Consider the following 8,234-nt stretch of genomic DNA (forward strand, 5'->3'; position numbering starts at 1 on the left):
TTAACTCGCCAGAAATCCACCGCTCAATTTAGAAAGGTGTCACAGAAAATTGAAATTTAAAATACTGGGAGTATGAATCCCAGGTCGTCTCCCAACGAGTTGCAGGAAAGGGTGCTATTTTATTAATCAGATGTTTTTGAAAAGGGTTGAGTTGAGTAAACAGGAAATTAAATTGATGAAATTGAATACTCTACATAAAAGCCTTGACTGGGAGTTGATTACATGGAAGCCCTATTCTTGATGGAACATTCTTAAGATTAGTTGACAATTGAGAGTTATTTCGTTTAGTTATCCTTTACTAAGTAAGGGAAGGTAAAACAAGTTGGAGTGCTGTTCTATTCACAACTCCCAATCCACTCTGGGGAGGATTGGTGTCAAGAATTAGAGAGTAATCCAACAATAACCCAATTACAACCTTTCTCTTGAACCTTCCAACTCAAGGGTTCCTTTCAATCAACTCCCCATCAAGTTAGGGAACTACTCACTCATTGTAAAGGTAAAATTCATAGCATATGAAAAGTAATTAAAGAAAGACATTGTAAATAAAAATTAAAAATAATCAATTAAAAATAAAAGTGTTCCTTGTATTAAATAATCCTAAAAATATTCCAATGGTAAAATTAAACAAAGCAAGGAACATGGAAGAGCAAGCCAAGTAAAGAAAATGAACTAGAATGACGAAGTCTTGATGAGGTAATAACTCTTCTCAATATCCCAATGCAAAAAGCTAGAGGAACTAAAAATCCTAAGAACTATGAATGTGTAGAGAGAAAACCTAGAGGAGGAGTAAAACTAGATCTAAAAACTAAAATTGTGTAGAATGTATGTTGTTCTTGGTTTCTACATGTTCTCTGGCTCTAGTCTGCTGTTCCGGGCCAAAAACTGGGTCAAAATAGGGCTCGAAATCGCCCCCAGCGAATCTGCAAATTATGCGGATCGCGCACGTCACGCGATCCCGTCGCTCATGCGGACGCGTCATTCGCGTTTCTGCTTTGCCACGCGGACGCGTCGTCCATGCCTCTGCGTCGCTCGTGCTTTTCCATTCCACGCGGTTGTGTCGTCCATGCGGCTGCGTCACTGCGATTTGATCTTCTACGCGCGGTCATGTCGTCCATGCGGCCGCGTCGCTTCTCGCTGGTCATCTCCTCAATTTCTTGTGTTCCTTCCATTTTTGCTAGCTTCCTTTCCAATCTCCAACTCATTCTTGCCCTATAAAGCCTGAAACGCTTAACACACAGATCACGATAACGAATGGAATAAAGAAGAAGTAAAATGTATAATTAAAAGTCTCTAGGAAGCAGTTTTCACTCATGTAATAATTTCAAGAAGGAAATATAAATGCATGCTATATTAATGAATAAGTGGGTCAGGATCATGATAAAACCACACAATTAAACACAATATAAACCATAAAATAGTGGTTTATCATTAATCCACTTGATATTCCTTTGCTTTAGTAAAGGCTAACTAAGTGGGATTAAGACTCAATTCTCATCATCATTGATAAGGATAACTAGGATAGGATTTCCGATTTCTCATACCTTACCAAAAGTTTATTTTACAGTCATTTACTTAATTTAATTGCAAGTTAAATTCACTATCTCTCCTTGCTTTCAAAACCCCAATTTACAATCTTCATAACCAATAATAAGAACATACTTCCCTGCAGTTCGTTGAGAAGACGACCCGAGGTTTAAATACTTCGGTTATTAATTTTAAAGGGGTTTGTTACTTGTGACAACCAAAACGTTTGTAAGAAAGAAATTTTGTTGGTTTAGAAGCTATACTTGCAACAGGAATTTATTCTGAATTCTAGATCACGCAAAAGTTCTCTCTTCAACTAGCTTTAGTGGTATTCAAATCAACTAGCAATTTCCAATTGTCAATTAACAAATGATCTTGACAATTCAAGTGTCTTCAATTACCCAACCCCCAAGCCAAGAGTGAAGATATACTCCATAACTATAGTTGACATTTCCTCAAACACTTGGTGAACAAGAATGCAAGACATTGTGAAATTAAGAAGAGGATTCAAAGCTAACGCTATCTACTACAAGCAATTTACAACAATCAAGCAATTAACAACAATGAACATGAAATTCCTCAATGCATTAATAGAAATCAATGTAAACAAGATCCAAATCCTAGATCCAAAATAACTAGAGTGACAAGAACACTAAAATGAGAGTAGAAGAATGAGATCTACAAATTAGAGCAATGTAAAATTGAATTAAATTCAGATCTAACCAAAGGATTCTAGTGGAATTGAAATTGAGAAAGCCAAAACCTAGAGAAAAGTGAGAGTTTCTCTCTCTAGAAACATGAACTCAAAAACTAGCTAAAAAATTGTCTAATGTGTGAATCCCTCTCAATCCTTGGTTCCTCGGGTATTTTCCCTCTAGAATTCAGCTCAAATTGGGCCTGAAGCTCCTCAGAAATTGCCAGCCATGATTTCACTAATGAAATCACGTGCCGAGCGTCATGCGTGCGTGTCGGTCACGCGCACGCGTCCTCTGGGTTTTTGTGAGCCACGCGTACGCGTCATGCACCCGTACGCGTCGATGAGATTTTTGCCCAGCCACGCGAATACGTCAACTCTTGTGCACCAATACCAGAACCAAGCTCCCACGCGTGCGCATTGGCCACGCGTGCGCATCGATGCCAAAGCTCCAAAGTTCCATTTTTCATGCTCTTTCCACTTGTGCATGCTTCCTTTTTCTCTTCTAGACCATTGTTGCCCCTATAAACTCTGAAATCACTCAACAAATAGATCACGGCATCGAATGATAATAGAGGGAGATTAAAATATAGCATATTTAGGACCTAAAAAGCATGTTTTCAACCATTAAGTAAAATTAGGAAGGAAGCACAAAACTATGCAATTTATATGAATAAGTGTGATGGAATGTTGATAAAACCCCTCAAATTCTACATAAGATAAACCCTAAAATTGGGATTTATCAAATCTCCCCACACTTAAACCGAGCATGTCCTCATGCTAAAAGGAATTGAAAGACCAAAGAATCATAGGAGAATGGGATTTATTAAATGCAGTTTACCTATATAGATGTAACTAATGCAAATGTATCTATCTACTTGGTAAAATGTGAACCAACTTCCAAGAGCATATATGAGCACAAGGGCCAAAATTACAAGATAATTCATGAACTCTACCAATTCAGACATCAAAGTGGAGTGTACCAAACTTGCATGAAGAAAGCTCGTGAAAGCCGGGAACAAGGAGTAGAGCATCAAACCCTCATCGAAAGTGTTTGGGGTTGATTCACTCAATTCTCCTTTAATCATGCTCTCTAAGATTTGTTTTCCATCTAACAATCAACAATTATTTAATGCACGCATACATATATCATGAGGTCTTTTCATAGGTTGTAATGGGGCTAGGGTCAAGGTATAGTTATACATAGCTAAGTGAGCTCGAAATTTGAATCCTTGATTAACATAAGCTTCCCACCTAACCTATATAACAACCTATAAAAATCTAAAACAAGCCTAACTACCCATTCTTCACTTTTTCACACACTCATGCATTCTTTTCTTGATCACAACTCATATGCATTGATTATTATTGGACTTCACTTTGGGGCATTTTTGTCCCCTTTTTTATTGCTTTTCTTTTTCTTTCTTTTTCTATTTTTTTGGTATATATTTTTTTCTTCATTTTGTATATATATTTTTTTCTTTTTTTGCAATAAAGTATATACAAAAGTATCAATGCATATGGTTTTATATTTAATTAACACATGAGTATGTACCCAATTCCCAAGATCTTCGACGAAAATACAAAAACATACTTTTTCCTCAACCAATGTCCCAAGTTTCCCCACATTTAAGAACAAGAAGGGATTAAAATAAGCTAAAAATTGGCAAACAATGGTTGATGAAAGGTAGGCTATTTGGGTAAGTGAGCTAAATGAAATGACGGCCTCAATCATATAAATGCATGTATACATGGAATAATGGACATAAAGAATCAAACAAATCAAAGATCACAATCATAGAAAGAGAATAATCACACAAGAAGGAGAAATAGTGGTCATAAGATGTAACCACGCAATTTGGGCTCAAAACTCACATGCTTGTGTTTTTAGCTCAAAAACCATGTTTTAGAATAAATTTTTCAAGCAAGATTACCACAAAAAATTTTCATATTGGTAGGGTGCCCTAAAGACGATTTCTTGGAAAAGAATTTATCACCCTAACCAAGTAATCCTAACATACAAAAAGTGTTCAAATACAAAAAGTAACCATGCAATTTATCCTAACTAATGAAAGAAAATCAAAATCATGGGTGTTGAAAGGAAAAGGCTTGTTACCTACACAAGTCGGTAACTGACCTCCCCACACTTAGAAGTTTGCACGGTCCTCCGTGCCGTTGGTGATATGCAAAGTGGGATTGGGGTCGCTGATGCTAGGGCATTTTGGCCAGTTTTACTGACCTTTTCTTTACTATTTTAGAGCAGTTTCATGCATTTTCTTAGTAAATAAGCAAGTTTTGGTAGATATTCACTTACATCTTGATTCAAGCAAACATTGTGAACTTTACATGATTTTATGAGAATTATGCATGAATTGAATGATAAAATGGATGATGCATGATCTCATGATTTAGAACCAAGCTTTGATGCACTTTATTTGCTTGATTTCAGGACAAAGGAAGCAAGGAAGATCCACGTTAGTAGCCACGGTAGTCTAACTAACGTGACCACTAACGTGGAATAGGAGCTAGCTTGCAACGTTAATGGAAAAAGTGATCACCAATAACGCCTTCGAAAGCCATCATAGCCCACGTTAGTGGCCACGTTAATTACATTAACGTGGAAGCTAACGTGGAGGAAAAGGGAAGCTCCAACGTTAGTGGTAAAAGTGAATACCACTAACGTTCCAAAAGGGCATAATTGGCCACGATAAGAGTCACGTTAATTACATTAACGTGAACTCTAACGTGGGAAGGTCAAGGAATCGCCAACATTAGTGACACTCACCTTTGTCACTAACGTTGGACTAAGCCAATATTGCCCACGTTAGTTGCCACGTTAATGTAATTAACGTGGAAGCTAACGTGGAGGAAAGAAATGATGGGCCAACGTTAATGACACTCACCTTTGTCACTAACGTTGGAGATGGCAATCACTACAACGTTAGTGATCGCATTAATGCAATTAACATGAGGCACTAACGTAGGAAGAAGGGGCGTTTGAAGTGTTAGTGACAAAGGTAAGTGTCACTAACGCTCTCGAAGCTTAGGCATGCCCACGTTAAGGGTCACGTTAGTTATACTAACGTGAACTCTAACATGGGGAAAAGGGGCAATAAGCAATGTTATTGGAAAAGGTGAATGCCAATAACATTTTCGAAGGACCAAGAGGCAACGTTAGTGGTCACGTTAGTGCCACTAATGTTGAAGTTAACGTGGATCATTTTTGGCTTAGAACGTTAGTGAAAAAGGTAATCGTCACTAACGTTCTCGAACCCACATTTTCACTTAACGTTAACACCACTAACGTCCTAACTAACGTCCAGCCTAACTAACACTTTTTCTGCAAGTAAAGCTGAGCCCACTGAAGACTATAACTACTTCAACTAAAGATCCAAAGGCCCATATCCAAGACATGAAGAGCCAACTAGAAGATCAGAAGAGTAGTATATATAGGAGTAGTTTTGAACTAATAGGGAGCTTTTGGCATTTTGGAGAACCACATTCTGTATATTTTACTTTCTCTGCAACTTTTAGTTTTATTTTGAAAATGTACTTTTCATTTATGCTTTCCATTTCCAGAGCTATGAAAAACTAAACCCCTTTCATTGGGTTAGGGAGCTCTGTTGTAATTTGATGGATCAATAATAGTTTTCATTATTCTTCTTCTTTCTTTTCTCTTGATTTTACTAGAAAGCTTTCAATCTTCATCTTATTGGGTAGTTGTCTTGGAAAAGAAGCTATTCATACTTGGATCTCTTCGGAACCTTGGAAGAGGAATGAAGAGATCATGCTAGAAATGCTTTCTCATGTTGGACCAAATTGGGTTTGGATGGATATAGTGACATATAATCCTACCAATACTTTGATTTGGGAATAGATATGGAAATTGATCAAGATTTGAGAGATTGGGTTGCCAAGGAATTGGAATCCAATCACTTAAGATTGCCAAGGAGATCAATGAATGCATTGATTGAGGAAGAGATGAGAATGAACTTGATCCGGAGAATACAACATCTCCTGAGCCCAATGAATCCCTCATTTCTGATCTTACCCATTCTCTTTACTTTCTGCCATTTACTTTTATGTTCATTTCCCCAAATCCCCATTTAAGATTCTGAAATTTACTTTCCGCCATTTATATTTTGCTCTTTATTTCCAGCATTTACAATTTCTGTTATTTACTTCTCGCCATTTACGTTTTTGCAAATATCAACTCAATTTCTGCTTAGCTCAACTAGATCATTCCTCTGATTAAAGTTGCTTGACCAATCAATCCCTATGGGATTCGACCTCACTCTATTGTGAGTTTTTACTTGACGACGATTCGGTATACTTGCCGAGGGAAGTTTGTTGAGAGACAAGTTTCCGTGCATCAAGTTTATGGCACCGTTGCCGGGGATTGATTTTGTATCAACAATGATTAAATTGGTGGAAAACTAGATTGAGCATTTTTCTTTTGTTTGATTTAATTTCATTTGATTGATTTACTTTTAGTTTTAGTTATTTTCTTCCCTTTACCCCTTACCCGTTGTGGTGTTATCTTTAATTTTTTTTTTTTTACAATTCAGTTCAGTAACCCACTAACTATTTGATATATTGCATCACTCACCCTAACAGCATTCCTAACCAGAGTAAACTCCATTCAACTTCTCTCTTGCTTTATTCTCTGTTGGTTGTATGACAGGTAGAAGAAGCGGGGCTTCAACTTCCTTTGATTATGAACCTGAGAGGACCTTCCTTAGATTAAGGAGGGAAGAAAGAGGAAAGAGAGTCGTTAGTGCTGAGAAAGAGGAGTATTTTGAACCAGACATGGATGAGAATATGGAGAACCATCATGAAGAAGAGGCTCACAACCATGGCAGAGAAGGTCTAGTGCATCATGCTGGACAAGAGAGAAGAGTTTTAGGCTCTTATATAAATCCAAACCCAGGAAACTATGGAAGTAGCATCCAAAAGCCAACCATACATGCTAATAACTTTGAACTAAAGCCACAGCTCATCACCCTTGTTCAGAACATCTGTTCATTTGGAGGAAGTGTCCAAGAAGACCCCAATCAACATCTAACCACCTTCCTGAGGATATGTGATACTGTGAAGTCTAATGGTGTTCATCCTGACACCTATAGATTGCTTTTGTTCCCCTTTTCACTCAAGGACAAAGCATCTAAATGGCTAGAATCTTTCCCGAAGGAGAGTTTAACAACTTGGGAAGATGTGTGAACAAATTCTTGGCGAGATTCTATCCTCCTCAAAGAATCAACAGGTTGAGAGCTGAGGTTCAAACCTTCAGGCAACAAGATGGTGAAACTCTCTATGAAGCATGGGAGAGGTTTAAGGACTTGACAAGAAGGTGCCTGCCAGATATGTTCAATGAATTGGTGCAGTTACACCTTTTCTATGAAGGTATTTCTTACGAATCAAAGAAGGCAGTAGACCACTCATCTGGGGGGTCTCTGAACAAGAAGAAGACCATTGAAGAAGCCATAAATGTCATTGATACTGTAGCTGAGAATGACTATTTCTATGCTTCTGAAAGAGGCAACGCTAGAGAAGTGATGGAGCTAAACAACGTGGATGCACTACTGGCTCAAAACAAGATGATCACTAAGCAGCTGGCTGACCTTACCAAGAAGATGGAAAGAAACCAAGTAGCAGTAATCACTACCTCATCAGCAGCTCAAGAAGGAGTGAATGCAAAGGCAGAGGATTATCAAGAAAAAGCCAACTACATTGGGAATTCACTTAGGCAGACCCATGATCCATACTCCAAAACTTATAATCCTGGTTGGAGGAACCACCCAAACTTTGGGTGGGGAAATCAACAAGATCAAGGCCAAGATCAGAGACGTCACAACCCCAACAACAATGAAGCTCACCAACATTCCACACAGAGATCATATCAGCACCCACCTTACAACATCTCTCAACATCCATATCAAAACCAAAATGGCCCTTCTCATTCCTTCAATCTCAACTCACCATCATCTGAAGATAGACTCTCAAGGATTGAGACTCT

General features: G+C 38.0%; 1 non-coding gene across 1 annotated transcript; it reads right to left on the reverse strand.

The window, feature by feature from the left end:
- Nucleotides 1-7,479: 7,479 nt before the first annotated feature.
- On the reverse strand, nt 7,480-7,586 carry LOC112768325 (small nucleolar RNA R71). Its single transcript, XR_003185761.1, has one exon. It is a non-coding gene; the product is annotated as a small nucleolar RNA R71 (small nucleolar RNA).
- Nucleotides 7,587-8,234: the final 648 nt, after the last annotated feature.

Source organism: Arachis hypogaea, chromosome 17 (assembly GCF_003086295.3).
Source record: "Arachis hypogaea cultivar Tifrunner chromosome 17, arahy.Tifrunner.gnm2.J5K5, whole genome shotgun sequence".
Classification (NCBI taxonomy): Eukaryota; Viridiplantae; Streptophyta; class Magnoliopsida; order Fabales; family Fabaceae; genus Arachis; species Arachis hypogaea.